The sequence below is a fragment of the Neofelis nebulosa genome, chromosome 10 (assembly GCF_028018385.1).
Source record: "Neofelis nebulosa isolate mNeoNeb1 chromosome 10, mNeoNeb1.pri, whole genome shotgun sequence".
Lineage (NCBI taxonomy): Eukaryota > Metazoa > Chordata > Mammalia > Carnivora > Felidae > Neofelis > Neofelis nebulosa.
In genome coordinates this window covers 41,584,062-41,593,024 of record NC_080791.1, presented here as the reverse complement: position 1 = coordinate 41,593,024, position 8,963 = coordinate 41,584,062, and positions in this window count along the sequence as shown.

The window sequence follows — 8,963 nt, the reverse complement described above, 5'->3', positions numbered from 1 at the left end:
GACCTGAGAAAGAATTTCAAGAGAGATTTGGACCACCACAAAAATTCCCCCAGGGAATTTGAAAACCCCTTGAACCATCTTATTCTTCCAATCCCTCATCTAATTTACATAATCATAAGAGCAAATGTCTACCCAAAGAATTAAAGTGAGGAAAAAGCATTCCTTGCTTATCCCAATTAGCAATATCCAACTTACGAACAGAAGAAAGAGCAAAACACTCTTCCTATTTGTCTAATGTACTATCATTAAGCACCCAAGATTATGTTTGCTCATTTTCCAGAAGATTAATAAATTTCTTCCTATACATCAATGACTTGCAGAAATAGTCTTTCTCTTTCCTCAGTGGTTCAAGAGACTTTATACCCACCACTAATTCTTGCATACACGTTATCATATAAACAAGTCCTATGAGTCACTTTACAGGTCACTAAGCAGACCATGCATATCTTGAAAGAATGCATATAAATATTGAGGCCAACTGAGTCCTCATTAACAGGGAATCAAAATAGGACTAGAAAGAAACTTCTTATAAAACTCAGAAAGTTCAGCATTGGTTTCTCACACTGACAGGAATCAGAATGGCCAGTGCATCTTCCTGTCTTTTAGAGTTATTTTATTCAGTGGCTGGGAATAAATTACAAACATACTTTGAAAACCAAATCGATTCTGAAATAAAAAGGCACTGTCCAAATGGAATTTGATGTGAAAGGGCTTGGCCCGATTTGGCAGCATAGAAACCCTCTGCTCAGATTTGGCTATGTCTAAGGCAAATCCCCTAGAAGAGGCCAATCTATGCTCCCAGAACATTTAAATTTAGAATGTAGCTTACAGAAGATCCCTCCAATTCTGACACATTCAGAAGCTCTCACTGAGTGGAGTCGTATTTGTATTCAGCACTGGAAGATGCTAACTGCTGCTTGCTAAGAGTGGTACAGTTTCCTGAAATTTCTATTTTAAATCCAACATCCTTTGTTAGAGGAGTTAGTCTGTGGCATTGTGTTTTCAGTTTCCTGCCAAAGGCAGTCCCCATCTTCTGACAGATAGATGCTTCCTTCATGATAGAACCAGACTGCCCATCCGTGTGTTTTAAGGAGATGTCCTGTTGAAAGCTGGGATTTCCCAGCAGTTTTATGTGCTGCTCCCAACAAAGGAGAAACTGAGATAATAAAAAGAAGGTACCAGAGAAGGGAGAGAACATACTATCTTCTTCAAATTGAAGGCTGCTGTGTTTGTTTCTGCAACCCCAAAAAGCAGCTGAAATCTAAAAAGAAAATGGGACTAGATTTTTCTTAGAAGTATCTCAAAATAATGGTAAGCAGGGAGAAAAGCTTGTCACTCAGAATAGAATTTCCAAAGTCTGAGTATCATGTCCCTTTCTAGAGCATTCCCTGACATGCTCTTCCGTGCCTTCCCACTAGGTATCCACATTGTGTAAACTCCTACTTCTCTTGCCTTCCAGGCCTGGAAAATGCAAAGCAAACCCTGCCTCCAGAAATACTGACAAGGAGTGGAAGTGTCCCCAGGACTTTAAGTCCACACAAAAGTGACTCCTCTTCAGAGGCCTTCCTTGACATGCAAACTTGATTAGGCTTCCCCATTACAGATTTGACGGGAATCCTGCACTTTTCCTTCATACCACTTATTCTGATTGCACAAATGTCATTAAATCATTATTTATGATATTTGCTTACTGCAGGTTGTTTGAAGGAAATCAAACAAATGTCACTAAAACATGGGGAAATCCCTGGGTTAAAACCATGAGAAATTTATTTAGGATGCTTTGCTCCAAAACACCTAATGAAACACAAGAAAAAGAAGAAGGAAGAAAGGAGCAGAGGGAGAGAAAGAAGGAATAAGAGAGGGGAAGACTGATTCACCTGAGGGTATAGCCCATGGTAAAAGCAGTTTAAGATAATGGTGCATCTGGAGTTTAAACAACATGACCACATCTAGTTTCTTTCTCTGTATTCTCAAGTCTGTTTCTATTAGGTTGGCTCCTTTTCGTGGCCTTGCTTCATGCTTACATGTTTATTGGCTTTGCCTAGTAGACAATAACAGAAAGTCTGCTTCTTTAACAGCTCAACTAAAGTCATAAAATTGAGTCCTTTTGGCCACGTCTTGACTTGGCACACATGCCCATCCTTGAGCCAATCAATGTAGCAGGGATTTGTGGACACACTAATTACCTTAAGCCAATCAAAACTCATTCTCAGAGCCAAACATAGGTTGTTACCTTCCAAATCTCATGATTGGAAAATTCAGGGTACTACAAAAGACATAAAGTAAAAATGTAGGCTATGGGGATAAGAAACAAATGTTCACATCAGTGACCTTTTAGATTTTTGCATTGGAAGCCACAAAAAGGTTTTCAGTGGAGAAACAGCTAATCCAGGTTTGGATGTTTAACTGGCATCAATGAGGAATAGTTAGGTATCAAGGGAATAGCATATTAAACAGAACACTGAATTATAATACATTGAAATACAATGCCTCATTTCCCCATTTTTTAGAGAAGGCTACCAAAACATAGGCTATCACATGCTTTGAGCAGCCTTTTACCAATATAAAGGCTGCAACTCAACTAGGGGCACCCAACTAATTTGCTATGGACGGAATGTTTATGTCCTCCTCCAAAAATTTGTATGTTGAAACCTCGTCCTCAGTTTAAGATATTTGGAGGTAGCCTTCTGTAGGTGATTAGTTCATGGGGTGGAGCCACATGAATGGGATTGGTGCCCTTATAAAAGGAACCACAGAGATCACCCTTGCCCTTTCTGCCATATGAGGACACAATGAGAAGACAGCTGTCTGTGAAGCAGTGTGTGGGCCCTCACCAGACACCAAATCTTGGACTTCCTGGCCTCCAGAACTGTGAGAAATAAATGTTGTTTAATTCACCAATCTATGGTGTTTTTTGTTACAACAGCCCTAACAAACTAAGACATAATTCCAGTACTATTTATGCTAAACACAGGAAGGAGGGGAATCTTTCTTATCTCACCTGAAGTCACAACAGCTAAAAAAGTGTATCAGTTAGCATTGCTGCATAAAAATCACACCAAAAGTTAGTGGTTTAGAACACAACCAAATATGTAGCACACAATCCTATTGATATGCAATTTGGGCTAGTCTCAACGGATTTGGGCCTAAGAGTTGACTTCAGCCAGGATTCATTAGGGCTAGTTACCAAGTTGTATGGGGTCCCTAGTTTCTCCTTAATGTGGTCAATCAATGCCAAGTAGTTTATCCCAAGTTTACAAACAGAGTAGCAGTATGGTTCAAAAGGAGGAAGAGAGCAAGACCCAATGTACAAATGCTTTTCAAATCTCTATTTATATCACATTTGCAAATGTCTATTGGCTAAATCAAGCCACATGATCAATGCCAGAGTTAGTATGAGAAAGCAGTACTCAAAGGCATGGAAAGGGGAATATATGAGCAAATTAAGGCCATTATGGTAACCAATCCACCATAGTGACCAACAATTTGACCCAAAGTATTAACCACAGGATCATTTCTTACTTTTAAACTTGAAGAAATGTTATTTCTGATTAAAACTTCATAAATTCTCAGTGCTGGCAGGATTTAGCATAGTATTTCTTATTATTTCCAGCAGGCAATTACCCTAACACTCTAGTTTTGGAAAATTGGGGTGATGGGTTTTTCTTTGCTATCTCACTTAACATCACTGCATTAAGCCTCTCTGGCTTAAATATTCACAACTACACTGCTAGTAAAATTCATAAGGCTTTTTTTCTTAACTGAAAAAAAATAAAAATAGAAATTCTAATTAGTACCAATTTAATTTAATTCTGATCTTAATATTATCAGTGCTGTTCTCATTGTTAATCTACATTAACCAGTTTCAATCAATTCTCAACACTGAATCTCAATTTAAAAGCTTATGATAACCTGTTCAACTTGCAAATCAGGTATGATTAAGTTCCTGACAATAACAAAGTCTACTAAAAATTCCACAAATTTGGTAAATTAATATCTATCTTGGGGCATTTGGGTGGCTCAGTTGGTTAAGCATCCAACTCTTGATTTTGGCTCAGGTCATGATCTCAAGGTTCATGAGATTGAGCCCCACATCCACTGCACCTGCTTGGGATTCTCTCTCCCCCTCTTTCTCCACCCCTCCTCCACTTGTGCTCTCTCTCTCTCAAAATAAAAAATAAATAAGTAAATAAATAAATAAATAAATAAACTTCCAAAAAATCTGTTTTAATGAAGCTGAGAAAGTACTGAATCAAGAAATGTAAAAACCCAACTTTGCTTTTACTCCAAGAGAGAGTAACAAGGACCAGATTTACCCTCTTACCTGAAATAACTAAAACCATACAAAATATATGAAAGATTAATTTTCAGATTTCATAAAACAGGTAGTTCAGGACAATGGTCCTTTAGAGAAATGAAATATACAAACTGCATCTACTTTTCCCACTTACTGACTGAAGAGAGTTTCCAGGTTGCAATGCACGGAAAGAGAACCCAAACAGAGCCTAGAGTCTTCCTGATTTAGAGACAGAGTTGAGAATTCAGAGAGGCCATGGTGACTAGAATTTATAGGACAGAGTATCAGAGAGGAAAGAGATATATGGATAGGTGAGAATAAGAAAGAGAGCAGGATAGGGGAGATTCGAAGATCTGCAAAGTTGCTCTCACATCTTCAGCTGAGTACCTGAGGCCAGGTAAAGAACTATCAAAAAGGAGCAGATGAGGGGCGCCTGGATGGCTCAGTCGGTTAAGTGTCCGACTTCAGCTCAGGTCATGATCTCACAGTTCATGAGTTCAAGCCCCGCGTCGGCCTCTGTGCTGACAGCACAGAGCCTGGAGTCTGCTTCACATTCTGTGTCTCCCTCTCTCTCTGCCCCTTCCCTGCTCATTCTCTGTCTTTCTCTGTCTCAAAAATAAATAAACATTAAAAAAAAATTTAAAAAAAAAGGAGATGAAATAATTCCTGGCGCTCACATGAGGCTCGGAGTAGTTTGTGTTCTCATCAGCTAGACTGGAAAACCCTGTGATACATGGGTAGGGTACTCAGAAGGGTATTGTCTCAGTAGTGGGGAAAACAGCCCTGGACTGAAGATTGCTCTGGTCCTGCTTAAAAAGGCTTAAGAGCAAGCCATAAAAGAATAAGACTGTTTCCAAGTAATTAAATTGCATCTCAGAATAAGATAAATAATATTTATAGAAATGCAAAAATATCCAAGGTAAAATTCCCATCTTCATTCCAAAAATTTATTAAATTAGAAAAAATTATTAGGCATGTAAATACAAAATACAACCCACAGTGAAGGGGGAAAATATCAGTGAACCAGGAACAGAAATGACACAGGATAAAACTGGTAAAGACAGTAAAACAGTTGTTACAACTCTAATCCATATAACTAGTGTTCATACATTTAAAAAGATAAAGGAAATCATGAGCTCAGCAGGGTTTTTCATAAAATTATTTTAAATTTTATATAGAAAAGCAAAGGAGCTACTATAGCCAAAAGGATTTTGAAAAAAAATTCGTTGGAAAATTATACTATCTGATTTCAAAATTATGAAGCTACATAATAAGACAGAATGCTAGTGATATAAATATAGGCAAACAGACCAATGGAACAGGACTGAAATATACCCACATATATATTATTATGATCACCAACAAAGATGCCATGGAATTAAGCGAGGGAAGGATAATATTTTCAACAAATGGTGATAAAAATAGACCTTAACCCTTATCTTACATCATTTATAAAAATTAAGTATAAATAAATCATAGACCTAAACATAAGAGGTAAAATTACATGAGGAAAGGGAAAGGACATTGGTTTCTTAAATGGGGCACAAAAAGTCTAAACTATAATACAAAAAAAAATCAATAAATTAGACTTCATCAAAATTTAAAGATGTTGCTTTTCAAAAGATACTGTCATAACAATGAAAAAGCAACTCAGTGTTTATAGGAAATAGTTTTAAAACATATACCAGCAAAACACTTGTATCTAGAATAGATAATAAACACCTACCACTCAATAACAAGAAGATTTGAAGAGATCCCCCACCAAAGAAGATATATGGATAGCAAATAGGCACATATAAGTCATTTTGAGAAATGTAAATTAAGACCACAATAAGACAATAGGACAGATCCACAAGAAAGGCAGAAATTAAAAAGACTGATCACATCAAGTATTGACAAAAATGTGGAGCAACTGAAAGTCTCACACACTGATCATGGGAATATAAAATAGTTAAATCACTTTGGAAAACAGTCTGGCAATTTCTTTTCTTTCATCCCCCCGCCCCCCTCCAGTAATCTTGGTCCTAACTTTGTGTAATTGAACCAACTTTAAATAGTGTAAAAAAAAATCCAAGACAAAAAACATGAGAAGCAGGAAGCAGCAGAGGAGTAGAAGTGCTTTTCTTTATTCCTCCCACTATGTGCAACTGAAATTCCTGGGCATTATATATAAGGCAAACATAAGAAGATTGAAACGTGAAGAGAAAAGATAGATAAGTTAAAGGCTACAGGACCCAAGAAAGGAATGATGCAGTGATAAGTTCCCTGGGTTTTCTTTTTTTTAATTAAGGAATTAATTATTTTATTAGGTATAGTTTTTTTCTTTGGGGGTGAGGTGGCTAATAATAATTTGACAATTTCTCAAAAAAATACACGTACCATATGATTTAGCCATTTCATTCCTACTTGTTTACCAAATAAATAACATGATATGTCAAAATAAACACTTGTACATGAATTTTTTACTCTTACTAGCCAAAAAGTGGAAACAATCCAAATGCCCATCAACAAATACATAAACCAACAAGGTGTGGTATATCCATTCAATAAAAGTATTAATCAGCAATGAATGAGTGGACTATTGATACATGCATCAGCATGGATGAATCTCAAATAATTATGCTGGGCAAAGGAAACTAGACCAAAAAAATAATACATAATGTGTGATCCTACCTTTATAAAATTCTAGAAAATATAAACTAAGCTATGATAACAGAAGGCAAACCAATCATGGCCTGTGGATAGGGGTGAGGGAAAGGAAGAAATGGATTTCATTCAAAGAAGAAATTACAAGGGAAAGTTTGGTTAATCTTAGTAATCATTGCTTACCAGGTCTTGACTTTTTAATCCTTGTTTTATTAAGTAATAATTTATATAAATTAAAATGTACTTATCTTAAGTGTTCTATTCTATAATATTTGACTATTTTAAACATCAAAGCAATCCACCATACAAAAGAAGGTATGGACTACTACCATAATGGAAAGTTCACTCATGCCACCAGTCTATCAACTGTCTTCCTTCTGCCCATAAGAGGCCATTATTATCCTGATTTTTATTCATAGATTTGCTTTGCCTGTTCATGAAGTTCATTTAAATGGAATTATATATATATATATATATATATATATATATATATATATATATACACACACACACACACACACACACATACATACATATACACACACACACACTCAATATAATGGTTTTGAAATTCATCCTTTTTGTTATATGCAACAGTAGTTTGTTCTTTTTATTTGCTGAGTATATTCTATTGTACAAATACATCATAATTTGTTTATCTACTCACCTTTTGGTGAAGGGCTATTTCCAGTTTGGGATTATTAAGAATGAGGATGTTATACAACTCAGGAAACAACAGATGTTGGTGACGATGTGGAGAAATGGGAACCCTCTTGCACTGCTGGTGGGAATGCAAACTGGTGCAGCCCCTCTGAAAAACAGTGTGTAGGTTCCTCAAAAAATTAAAAATAAAACTACCCTACAACCCAGCAATAGCACTACTAGGTATTTATCCAAAGGATACAGGAGTGCTGATTCATAGGGGCACTTGTACCCTAATGTTTATAACAGTGCTTTCAACAATAGCCAAATCATGGAAAGAGCCCAAATGTCCATCAAATGATGAATGGATAAAGAAGATGTGGTGTATATATACAATGGAATACTACTTGGCAATGAGAAAGAATGAAATCCTGCCATTTGCAACAACGTGGATGGAACTGGAGGGTATTATGCTAAGTGAAGTAAGTCAGTAAGAAAAGACAGATATCATATGTGTCCACTCATATGTGGAACTTGAGAAACTTAACAGAAGACCATGGGGGAGGGGAAGGGGAAAAATAGGGAGGCAAACCCATAAGAAACTCTTAAATACAGAAAACAAACTGAGGGATGATGTGGGGGGGGGGCGTTGGAGGAGAGGAGAAAATATGTGATGGGCATTGAGGAGGCACTTGTTGGGATGAGCACTAGGTGTTGTATGTAAGCAATGAATCATGGGAATCTACCCCTGAAACCAAGAGCACACTGTACACACTATATGTTAGCTAACTTGGAAATAAATTATATTTTTAAAAAGGAACAAGAATGATGAATTTTCATGTACAAGTGCTTCTGTGGACAAATGTTTTCATTTCTCTCAGAAAAAAACCAAGTGGAATTTCTGGGATGTGTAATAAGTGTTTGTTTAATCTTGTAAGATATTGCTAAAGAATTTTCTGAAGTGGTTGTACCATTCCCGTTCCCTCGAGAAATATATGAGAGTTTCATTTGTTCTGCATATTCATCAAGTTAGTGTTGTCACTCTTTTTTATTTTGGCCATCCTATTGAGTGTGAAAGGGTATTTTGTCATAATTTCAATGAACATTCCTCTGATGACTTATGATATTGACAAATTCCCATATGCTTGGAGTGCCTAAGTCTTGCCCATTTTGATTGGGTTGCTTATTCTTTGATATTTGACTTATAGAGGTTCTTTATATATATTCTCAGTGTGAGTCCTTTGTCTGATATATATGCTACAAATATCTTTTACCTATGAGGCTAATTTTCCTATTTATTTCCTTAATGGTGTTTTTGATAGGTAAGTATTTATAATTTGATATTAAAAATTATATAGAATATATTTTTTATTTTAAA